Genomic DNA, 13320 nt, shown 5'->3' on the forward strand with positions numbered 1-13320 from the left:
TTTTATATCAATTTAAAAGCATTAAAAACATTACAGCAAAGCTAATTTCATATGGTAAAAGAACATACTCTAAGGTGCTCTTCGTAAAGAAATATAATAAGAAATGTAGGTAAAAGTACCTCATATACATGACTATAAATAAACACGTTGAGTTCATAAACTCTATAAGGATTAAAAATGATTAACTAAAGATTGTTAATTACTTCAATTAACAATGAGCTAGGATAAATTTCATTATACCTTCACATGTCACCTAACCTTCTTAACGGACACTTTCTAAATATGGACTTTATGGTTTTTGTTATCTGTAGCCGACTAGCCGGTCGGTTAACAGTGCGCGGGAAAATGTATACATCAATCCAGCTATATTAAACTCGACTGGTTTATTTTATAAAGTGATGACTGTATAAGGGTCGTATTTAAAACGTTTATAAACCACGTTAATTATTTTGTAAAGAAGAATGTATCGTTTGTGAACTATCGATTGAAATGGTTGAAATGTCCATTTATGATTTTGAAAGTGGATCTCTTATTAATCACTTATTAAGGGAATTTAAAATATAATCCTAACATCGATTTTGTATTTAAGATTTTGACATGCATATACCTAGTTCGGAAGTCTTACTACACAAAACCTTCAGAGATTAAATACCACTATTTAATGGAGGAAGTTTTCTAGAGCAACATAATATTATAATGTAAATTCAGTACATGTGTATCTCGCCCTTAATCTAGTGCTTTTACATTCAGGCCACTTCAAACAGTTCCTAGTGGGTAATGACAAAATGTCCCGTTGTTGTATATTTATCGTTGACGCTTTTTGCATTTTGAATTATAAATTAGCTGTTTGTTTACGAATTATGCATTCGGATAAAATTTTATTTTCTGTTTTTCCTGTAATTATTTTATAAACTAGCGGTCCGCCCCGGCTTCGCCCGTGGTACATGTTTACGTTTTCTCTACATAAGAACCATCCTCGTACTTCAAGGAATATAATAAAAAAAGAATTATCGAAATCGGTTCAGCCGTTCTCGAGTTATGCGCTTACCAACACATTTTGCGATTCATTTTTATATATAAGAAGAATTATGGCAATCATTTTTGTTTTTCCTGTAACAACTGCATGTTTATATGTGTATTTAAATTATTCCTAAATTAATATAATAAAGATTATTATAGATATATCAATTCTTATTGTTATTTTTGGTTCAATTGTATTTAATATCTACCGAATGTATTGTCTCTATTAATTACAGTCAGGTACAGTTTACTAAATTTTTAACACGCTTATATTACTCTTTCGTAAATCGTAAGGAAACTTTAAAACCCATGAAAAAATTGTTTACTTGCATAAATTATGCAGGTTATAAAGCGATTTTCAAGGAATATCGATTCTGTTCAGTCTTTCAACGAAAATTCAGGTCATTGGTATTCATCATCTCGGAAATATAAATAAATATGGCGTCTCATGGCCGACCTATATGTGCCAATCCGGCAATATTGCTTTAATATTAATTTTTATATAGCAAGTAACTCTTGCTACATGGTTAAATTGATACATTTGTTTGAGGGATCGAAGTAATTTATATGCTATATATTTTATATGCTATAGTTATGTAATGCATAGCTAAGTACTTAGTATGAAAAGCGAGCGCGTAAAATGGTATCTTCATAAATATTATTTAATGCCATGTTTCTGTCCTTGTTTGCAATAAATTCTGAAAATTTTGTTTATTATTTATTGGCAAAAATCTCTGTCATTATTTATATCTAATCGATGCGCCATTTTTAAACAGACACTATTATTCTTCGTTTTAGCAAGGTTTAAGCGCATTCGCTTTTAAAAGCTCTTTACGGTTTTTATACTTCAAAAGAAATATGACTATTTAAAAAGACGTGTAATTCTCCACAGATTAAATAGTCAGTTGACAGTTTGACGACGCTATGGTGTAAAATAATGGTAATATTGTGATATTTTATGAGCTTCGTCGAGCGCTGTCCTTGGCGCTTCTAGGAACGTGGAGCTTTATTTCATCGCAGTTATGTTTTCGTCGAAGTATTAATTAGAATCAATGCCGATATTTTTGTTATTTTTTTATTTCAATATAAGAAATAATGTGTCCAAATCGGGTATGGAATATCAGACAAAGCGTTCTAATTAAATAAGATAAAATATGAACTTCATAGGCTTAAAGTTTTATTGTCTAATATATTATTATAAAAGTTAATATATCATGAATCATCTCTTATTAAATCTACCTACTACACAGCATAGACATCGTTGTAGTCATTATAATTGTGTGATAAAAAAAAAACATAAAAACCATGTTTCCCTAGAGTACATACATTATTAATTTATTAAATAAAACAATTCAAGATGTTTTAGAATTAAGTATTTACGTCTCAATTTTTAAAGTGAAACTTTTATTACATCGTCTCAAACTTTTTGGTCTGTGTAGTGCATGTCGCGTGTATCGCGGCTGCCGAGTAGGTATATACCTCACCGTCACGCGTAATGCGCTACACAAAGCAGTGTTCGGAACCGTTCGAACAGTTTCACTTTTACCGTGGTTTCATAAAACCACACAACACTTTTTTTTATTTAGACAATTGTTCCTGTATTATATTATTTAGGTAAGACGCAATTGTAAATCATAAATACAGTTGATTCGTAGAATTAATAAGACATATAAATCACGTATAAATCACCTATTGTACTTATACCTGGTATAGTTTTTCTAAAACACGTAAAAAATAACCGTTTCATAGAACAATTAGCATTATTATAAGCAACAAATATTCAATGAAAAAAGTAAAAAACTGCCAATTAGAATTCTGTACATATAAATTGTCACATGTGTTTGTTTACTGATTTGGAATTATCGAGATACAAACACGATTGGTTTGGAAAAATACACAGCTTTATTATACAGTATAATTATTCTGAGAATAATTACTAGTTTTTCATATCCTTATGGAGTATTTAAATAGATCTTTCCAAAGATGACATTGGATGGATGGAAATTGTTGATGTAACTATTTAATTATAAGGCATTAAATTAATTATTTATTAAATTCCAGAAACTTCTATTATCTATGATTAATTGTTCATCTGTGAAAGGTTTCATGACCTTACCTTTTCTTAAGATTCAGTTAATTTTCCAAGATTATTGTAAATTTCGTATATGTATGGGGTATTCGCGCGAAGGCAATTTTTTCTGCCTACCTTTTATTTACGCGAAGGCAATTTTTTATTTCATACAAAAGAAGTCGTAGTTTATTATTATCAAAGAACGTTCATTAAATTAGAATTCATATCACCTAGAATCCTACCCGTGTACAATGTGGAACAATCCCAACATAATGTTTCTATATTGAAATTATAATGTCGTTCATGTAACTATTATGATTGTAATTTTATTGTTGGATTTACAATATGATTTTATCAGCTACCCATCAGGAACCTTGGCATACTCATTGAATACAGACGGCTGCATATTTAATGGGTAGTTATCTGATGGTTACAGCTTGCTGAAAATACTAGAATTCTAAAGCGAACATTATCAGCTATATAAAACCTATAATTCCTAGGTATACTTGTTTATGTTAGAAACCTCTAGTACCCCCCCTGACCCCTACTGACCTCTATCTAAAACAATATCAAGTACCTAGTAAGAGTCAAGGCATAAATCGATACTATTTCATTCTCTGATTTTATGCTTTACTAGAACTGCAGGGTGTAGTTTCCATACTGCTATGTTGACTTCTGTTGATATACATAAAAATGTACAATGGTCTCATTAGAATAGCTTGTGAATTGTTGTCGATTGTACAAATCTTACTATCACTGGTTTATTACAAATTTTTATATTAGGAAGAAAATGTACAAGAGACGCTGACCATTTACAAGAGAATAAACACCAAAACAATGCTATAAAACACGGCGATAAAAGCATTTCCACTCACGAAGTAATGAAAATCCCGTGAGTGTTACCAGATATAAATTGAGATATTTCAGACATGGCTGACGGAAATATAAACAAAGAAACTGTACTCATTCATATCGAGACGTGTTGATTATTAACAGAATTGTAAATCTTTCGCGTGATTTTAATTTGAAAAGCAAAAAAAGAGCGTGTGTGCCGAGCACACGTGTCAGAAGTTAAACTTCTTTGGCAATATTCAAAAGTAACAGAATCGTCGCCTTACTAATTAACGGGACGGTATTGCCATGATGCAACCTTGAAAATTTACTCTTAGAACGCCCAAAGAAGTTTATTTTCAAAAATGATATACGATTGGGTGCTAAAATCAACCATGAGTTATTGAAAATGAAAATCTTAACTTCACAAGGAAGTTGCGAGATCTGTTTTTCTTTTTTTATTAATTAATTAATAGGGAAGTATATTTGTAATTGATTCATTGGTATTATTTAATTTTTCAGTTTTATACGGAGACACTTTTCCTTTGCTGTCTGTGTTTTTGTCTAAATATTTTATCCTGTTAACTGTTTCTATTTCTGTTTTTGCATTAATTACATTATGAATATATTTACCTGTAACTTTCATTTGAACCTATATTAAAGTTTCTTGGATAAAACTCATTTCATAAATTGGGCCTTCTAATTATTTACGTAACTACATATTTGAATTTACTAAACATGTAAAATGTTACTTTTCTTTTATTTACATTTATTTACGTCAGTAGCAAACGAACTACATTGTACAGGTTATCTCCAAAAAACATCTTCAATAGTAATCAATTAAAGGGTTTAATCTAACATCAGGATTTTTATAGAGGCCCTATGCGGGCTCGTTTGTAAACCATATGAAGTAATCGATTTAGTAATTCTTTTCAGTTTTGAAATTGGACTTATATGAAACAATTTATTTAAAATTAGTAGTTAGGAAGTAATTTTCATTTGACTTGGTTGATAGTGCCCCTGCCTTCCACGCCAGAGGTCGTGGGTTCGATTCCGACCCAGGGCAAATATTAGTGTGATGTTTGTTCTGTGTCTAAAATTATATATGTATGTTTATCAGCCATCTGGTTTCCATTGTACAAGCGAAAGCTTAGTATGGGATCAGATTGTGCCGGGTGTGAAAATTGTCCTGAAAATATTTATTTAGCTATAACTAAAACCTTCAAAACATTTTCATACACTAAACTCTAGGGGATCATATTCTAGGTAATTATCTTCCAGAACATCTTTTTATGTATCGTTATTTATAACAAGACATTGGAACCGCGCATTTACTTATTATTTCTCAATCGCTCTGGCTACACCAGAAACGTCATTCGAAGCGTGTCAAACAATAGTTTTATGTTTTGGCGCGACTACTTTTAGCAAGTCGTATTCCAACGTAATTGCCAACAAATATGAGTTCTGTGCAAGATTTATGACAACTTTTTTATGGAGGTTAAGATAAACAGTATTAGTTCTGTTTTGTTTTATGTGTTGTTGTTATTAATTAAAATATTTGCTTTGAAATATTAGATCGAGATGTTTGTTCTTATTAGAGGTAGTAAAATAAAATTGAACTTTCATTTTGTATTATATTAATGGAAGTTCTTTTTAATTTGAGCTCTGTCTGATGCTGCTTTTTAACTTCTCTAGAATCATGAAAACATGAATATATTAGTGTATTTGTTATCCAGTAATAATTATTTTTATATCCTAATTAATTTCTTACACACTCAGTTTATCAATTAAACTGCCAAGTATACACTGCGTAGATATCTATTTTTGCACAGCTATTTCGAGACGACTCCTCACTATACAAAACAAACAAACAAAATTATCTCCGGTTCTAATATATCATTATTTCAGCTGCGTTATGTTGTGAAACAGTTATATTTTACTTTTGCGGCTTCGCTAATCTTCAATTGAAAAAGGCATTGGACAGTTTCGATGTTAAAGAATACATGTCAATACGGATTTTAATATTAGCATATGCCTAACATTAGAGTTTTATATTTTCGGAATCGACAATGGAAGAAATGGATAGATTTTTGCTGTTCTGAAAAAGTCCTGACTATAGAGTATAGTAGCAGTGACCTTCTATTGTCAGCTTTTCAATCTATGTGAGCGTTTATATTGAATCGTTGAAGTATTCTTAAGAAGTTAATAGCTATTAGTCTATAATTCTAACGCCTTTTTAATTGCTATTTAGTTTAAAAAGCTTGTATTTACCTACATTTATTTAGTTTACAAGTCAATTTTAACCTTTTTCTTATAAAAGCTCGTTTCATACCCTTGATCCTTCATTTATCATTCGAACAGTCCTATTTCTTTGAAGCTAGTTGATGACATGGATTCCACTATATCATATAGCATTGTATTAGTTACGGAATGCACCGGATGGGCTATATCGAGAGGAGATACAAATCTGTCTTCCATACAGAGTGTGGTCGTCAGCACGCGACAGATCTTTAGACTTTGTTCTATTTTAGAAGAAGCTTGATCCTACGGTATTTACCCTAATATATTTTAAACGATAAATGATATGGTTAACCGAAATTTATCAAAATTATATTATTGTTAGTATAGAGGTAGTATAAATGAAGTAATCAAACAAATTTAGTAATAGCAGAGCATGTTGTTTCAATTTTTAATTATTTTAATGACAATAACTATCGGCAACTGATACAAAATTGTCAAATAAAATCTTTGTAATCTGAAGATAACTTTTTGCTCATTCTTTGTATTGAAAGATGTTACTAACCTTCATTTTATTATTTTTTTTATCAAAAATGGCACAATCCGATCCAGATTTTTTCTATCAACCCGATGTTGATCCCCTAATCGTTTGTTATTTGAACCCGTTATGGCAAAAAGTTGTATTCATGATAAATCTTTCCCACAAGTTCAATGGATTTGCCAAAACATTGCATTTACTGTAAGTACGAGACATGTGCATTTTACACACCTGCACATTCCGTTGCAGAAAAAAGGCGACCACTCGAAGAATTTTTTTTTTTATAATGGTGTGAGTGGGGAAAATATTACTTGGAAAATTGTTGATATCATATGATTAACAGTGTTGCCCATAATATCTTATTAAAAATGTATACTAATATTAATTATTATATGTATTATTTACCGGCTCAATCGCAATTAGTGTTACACGTTATTATGCTTTTGATTTCTGCACTATAGTCTATATGTGTGTAAAATTTTATCCAGAGCTGCTTTTGCGCAATTGAGCAACAAAATTTCCATGAACTCTTCCAATTCTTCGGATTTATAAAATGATAATAGTACAGGTTTGTCTGGTCTATAATAAGGGTTAAAACTAATCTTAATCATAAAACCACCTCACCTTTCTCCTACCATCTTTCGCGTCTACTTTTCACTCCATAAAAAATAAAGGTCGATACACATTTACCGACTCGTATACATTTTTTCTGAGCTAACGGTAAGCGGTTCGAATTAAGGCAGGTAGGCACGGCTGCGCTTGCGCACCCGCTGATCGAAGGCTGCCATCCTATTGTGTTTTTATACAGTTATCGAGATTTGTTATAATTTAAATATTATCTTGAATGTGGGATGATTTGTGATGATTTAAATTTTCATTTGTATGACGTTTGAGTAAAATATTGACGGAGATTTTTAGACAATTTGATGAAGGGACTATTGATATAAACGGCATCTAGTTTTCTGTAATTTTAAGGAAACAATATAGAACAACTTTTTATTATATTCTTACTATATAGGCAATATTCCAGTTTTTAATAAGACATTGATATACATATTTTACTAAATTGTAGCTATGCTCTACATTATAGGAACGCGTGCTAAAAACCTTATTACGACAAAGTAAAGTTAGACAATATGTACCCTTTCCTTTTCGCCAAATTAAGTAATAAATCATGAGTCTATAAAACTGTCCCTTTGTGTGTAGTGAAAGTAAGAGATATTACTATTGAACCAGAAAACTACACAGCTAATAAAAATAAAACTTTGTAGTACTTAACTATGTTTTTTAAATAAAATTTAGTAAAAATACATTTCAATTAAAAAAATGTATGCAAACTTTGTGAATTATTTTGTTTCAAATAAAAAAGGGAAGTCCTTTTTATCTTTAATTTCTAAGTATTATTTTATACCAAATATTAATTCAAACAAATATAAATGCCTGAATGTTACTATTTATCAATCGAAACATACATTTATCTAAACATTAATTTATTTGAAAATCCACTTAATTTCGCCCTATCCAACTAATTGTTGGCAATACTTGAGCTTTATTAAGCGCTTCCTGTTTGAGTTGCAACCATTAAATGTATCAAGTGTGAACTAGGCCTAATGAGGATGCGTCTCTGTGCACTATATAGTGATTACATTTAAATTTTGTTATTGATAGATACCTTTTGTACATTGTCATCTCGAATAATTTCGCTTACAATAGTCATTCATCCTGGATAAAATGTTTTGATGAATGCTGTATTTTGCTAGAGTATTTAAAAAAGGCTTACTCATACTCAGTATAAGCTCTGTTTAATTTTAGACTCAATGAAAATGTAGAGATTTTTATGTTATTGTTTTAACACCACAAATAAATTGAATCTTCTTTATGTTTATGATGTGTAGCTTAATTAAATTCAAAATAAGAATTTCAATAGGATTGCTTTATTGTCATTGTAGTTTCCTAAAGCTTTGAGTCTTTGGGCTCTTCAACGCACGAGATAGTCTATCACTAATATCTCTACATCGCAAACTTAGTTCTGTGTAAATCGCTTCAAAAATTCATTTAAGCTAGGGCACATTACAGTACATTACATCGATCCCTATTTCGCAACGTGTTTCATTTGTAAAGAATCAGGTCATGTGGGTCCCAGATCCCAGCAAGATGGGATCGCTGGCCACGTGCGCGCACGCAGCGTACGTCGTTTGACTCACAATGAAGTATATCCGATAAATAACAAATAGGCGATTCACTGTCGTGATGGGAATAGTGATGTGACAATAGAAATTAAAAATTTATGATTACGGAAAAATACGGTAGGTGTGAGATGTGGTCTTTTGTTTCTGTTGAGACGTCTAAAAAAAGAAATAAGGCCTTTTCAAAATTTTATAGCTTGCGATATAAGTTTGTTTTAACAATCTATAAGTTGAACAGACAGAACAGCAACTTATAAAAAATTTGTCTAAAAAGCAAAGAGTGCATAGTTAGTGCTTACTTTTCAAAATAGCAATGCAATATATCTGTAACAATAACTTTAAAATACAGTAGAGAGACTCTTGTAAAATTATACCGTATCGCATGAATGCACATTTAATATTTAAATTGACTTTTAAATCTTCATTTATATTCCACGAATAAATGAATATTGCTACCACACCCCCATTAACTAATCCTTCATCTAACAATATTTAGATTTATCACTTCGTGTTTGTTAAAACTTTATTATTCCTCTTATTATTGACACGCAGATATAATTATACCAATTACGAGGTGAATATGATTGCGTACCGCCATTGAATATTTTATTGACATCATGTTTTATTTTAATGTTTAAACGCATGTAAGATATGAGTTATGACTAAGTAGGAGTCCTAACTATGTTTCTATGTCTCTATGCTTTTGCGTCTAACTTTTCTTTGCACATTTTTAATCAGTCGGAGCCGGGTGATTTAATATGACGTGTCTGACAGTGTTTTAATGGGTGGCCTAAGAGGTTCCGCTGTGCCCCTTGTATTTATTATATACTGAAAAAAAAAGACTTATATACTATTATAGACTTTCAATGAAGAATAAAAGCACCAGTTCTATGCTGAATTAATTTATTCGTGTACATATCTTAATGAAAAATAAACAGAACCGTTAAAGTGTAGTGAACAAATTTCGAAGCCTAAATATTCACCTGCCTCGATTGTTGAGAGTATTATTATATCATCAAGACTATGTCATCGCCCTGTGTAGGATAAAGTGTTACACTTCACAATTATATAAATTACATGCAATATAAGGTCTGAGTCACAATGATCTCACAGACATCGACGTCACAAGGCCCTTACATCTGTATATGCCCTAATGACGCGTCAGAACTCCTTAAATGACAAATATTATGTGACGTGTAAGAGGTTTTATGGAATCCTATTACAAAAGTTTTCCAGAGCGGGAATTTTTCTGGTGAATGGTAATTATTTCCATTGCGCTAAAGCCTTACGTTGGTATAACTTTCCATGGATTTTGCCGTGGTTAGTAATATATGCTCATTTTGGCAAATTATACCTAATGGTCTGGGATGACGAAGTGGAAGCTTTTTTGCTTACTTATGGTTAATAAATATAATCCACAATATTGATTGTTGCTTGGATATCAAATGAGGAAAATTGATAAAATCTATGTTTTTTTAAATTTTTCTCCTTAATATTGAGCTGAATTGATTTAGAATAGCAAGCATATGAAGCTTGTTGTTTACATTTAGGTAATTTACCCCTTCCGCAAAATACCCCTGGAGATCATAAAGTAACTCAACACACAATTAGACATACCTATTCATTAAAAAATCTAGTTTACCTATCAGATGAAATGTGACCCAAAAGAAAATGCACTCAAATAAAAAATTAAGCTTTCCAATAAATTAAATCACTATCGGACCAGTAATAACATCTCCTGTTACAAACTTCTAAGAGCTAGAGCTTATAAAATTCTAGTACCTACATAATTCAAAGGAATAGTTAAGGTGCGTTGACTTAATCGAAATTAACATAAGGGCACGCAAGCTGGAGACAATGCTTTGGTTGCGTGACAGCGTCGCGTGTGAAACTGAATGCCCATGGGCTCCTTCCGACAATACTTAAAATTGCAGCATTCTCTTCGATGCATACGTTTCTGCTTTAGTAGAGTTGTATTTTGAGTGTCCTATGGGACTTGTGAGACGAAAATAAATCAATCTTCGTATGCGCAGGACGCTGATGGCAATTTTCATAGGATAATTATGGTCTATAATGTCAAAGAACTCTCGAAAAATACCACTGTAATTTTAACACGTGACTACATATTAAATAACTCCGTGAACTCTACTTGCCATAAAATAAGATCGATAATCAATTTAATAACCTAAGCAATCACAGATTGATCTAGTGTACAGCCTTCATATTAGTCACAGTTCAAACCAATTATCGGGCAATGAATCAGATATGAGATAGAGCTTACGATGCACCCCCGTAGCCGCGTAGCGTAGTATCATGTCTGGTGCACTACATACAAAAGTCGATTAATGCCATCCGTCTACCAATAGATGCCGCTAAGTGTATCATTTTAACCAGCAAAAAATAAAATTAGATTTAATTGCAATTTCATTGCTTTTTATAATTTTTTACATACTTTTGTAAATGGAACCTACCTATTTAATTTAATTTTCACTCGATTTTAACTAATTTTACAGAAAAGTTTATATTCAAAACAACGCCATCTCATGAAACTACTATAAACAAGTTATTCTCCTCCGATTTGGCGATGCTAAACGAATACTAGATGGCACTACAGACGTTTTTACGTTACTTTTCACGTTTTTAACACAGACTAATAATAATATCACAGACCACAGACTAATAATAATATACTACGTTTTTAATACATAACCTCATTGCCTTTGCAGTACCTATAAAAAATATTGTAAATGGGTTAAAGCCGTTATTAATTATTACTAACTGCGTTCCTGTAGCGGCTTATATTTGGTAGGTACCTAGTGTATTGATCGTTTTCATACGAAAAATGAATTGTCGGAAAACTTGCGAGATTGTGTGAATATTTGATTGCAAGATCTCATTACAAAATAATATACATAATACAACCTATACTTAAACCGTAGTAAGTATATTATTTCTAGTCACATTTAATTATAAGTATATAAATTATAAATAAATATTAAAGGACAATATTACACAAATCGACCTAGTCCCACAGTAATCTCAATTAAGGCTTATGTTGTGGGTACTAGACGACGATAAATATAATTTAATATTTTATAAATACATATATAGATAACACCCAGACCCAAAAACAAATAATCAAGTTCATCACACAAATATTTGCCCTGACCGGGGATCGAACCCGGGACCGTCAGCTCAGTAGGCAGTTACTTTACCTCTGCGCCAACCACGTCGTTAAGAATATCAAGAATTCATAATGAAAACATCATAATGATAATAAATCGAAACTAAAGTTAAATACCTACCTACGTCATCTTGTTTTATTTTCTAAATAATCCTATCAGATTACCTTTATAATTTATTTTTTCTTTATGCGCCTAAAATGAAATATTTCGACATCGATTCCCATAAGAATGAAGTAAGTATTTTCCCGTTATAAAAAGTAGCCTATGTTCATCAGGTAGGTATAATTTTTGCTTCGAATGGTGAAATAATTTTTCAAATCAATCCAGTAGTTTCGGATCCTATCCAATACAAACAAACAAACAATCAAATCATTTCTGTTTTGTAGATAAATACGAAAGTTACTCCGTCATAGTAGGACAAAATAGAAAATAGTGGGACCACAAGAAAATAGGTATTCCCGCACGCGTCTGAACCGATTTTGACGGAAATTTCGATATACATACACGGTACATACCTACGTTGAAAAAGGACATCTCAATTTTGTTGCATAAATAGGATTCAAGGTGTAGGAACAGGGATTGAATAAGGCACACGGTTGAAGCCGTAGAATGAAAGTTGGTAATTTATAAGATTAATTTATTGTAAAATAAACTACTTCATTTTACTTAAACATATTCTATTTATCATTCATTGACTTATCATAAACTTTTGAGTCTAGTTAGGTACTAGTACCTATTATGTGAAAATTTTGAAAAAAATGTTTTCTTTAGGAAATTATTAGCATTAATTACCTTGTCTTGTCATTAATTTATTTACCTACTTGGTAATAATCGGTCGAACACTTGTTTAAAGTTTATTTTCCTTGTCTTTTCCAGGTAATCTAAATTATTTAATTTTTGCAGTAGGTAATTAATTCATTTCGGCTTGAACAGACAAGGCCATTAGGTGAAGCGAGATTGCCAAATATGGGTGATCTGTAGATTGCCGTCCTGCTGTCGAGCGTTCGCGGTACGGACGCCGCGCTGTTGCCGCACTGTGCATTTTGTATGAAAACAAACGACCGGCCGTGCGCCGTACGACAAACGCACAGCTTCGGCACTGTAGCGACTAGCGGTCCGATACGAAACGCATAAATTGAAAGAGCCATAAGTGTTGGAACAACATTCCACCACCATTTAACCAGTTTGACAAATATTAATAATTTTCGTTTCCAATACCGGAGACATATTTTAAAATCCTGTTCTAACCCT

The 13320-nt window shown here is 31.6% G+C and overlaps 1 protein-coding gene across 3 annotated transcripts in view; it reads left to right on the forward strand.

The window, feature by feature from the left end:
• The window catches only part of LOC149486146 (uncharacterized), a 117161-nt gene that overhangs the window by 63632 nt on the left and 40209 nt on the right, over window positions 1–13320 (forward strand). The gene's annotated exons all lie outside the window — the stretch shown is intronic.

The sequence above is a fragment of the Colias philodice genome, chromosome 9 (genome assembly GCF_061535455.1).
Source record: "Colias philodice isolate Cphi_HAF_F1 chromosome 9, ilColPhil1 Martin Lab GWU primary, whole genome shotgun sequence".
In the NCBI taxonomy this organism is placed as follows: Eukaryota; Metazoa; Arthropoda; class Insecta; order Lepidoptera; family Pieridae; genus Colias; species Colias philodice.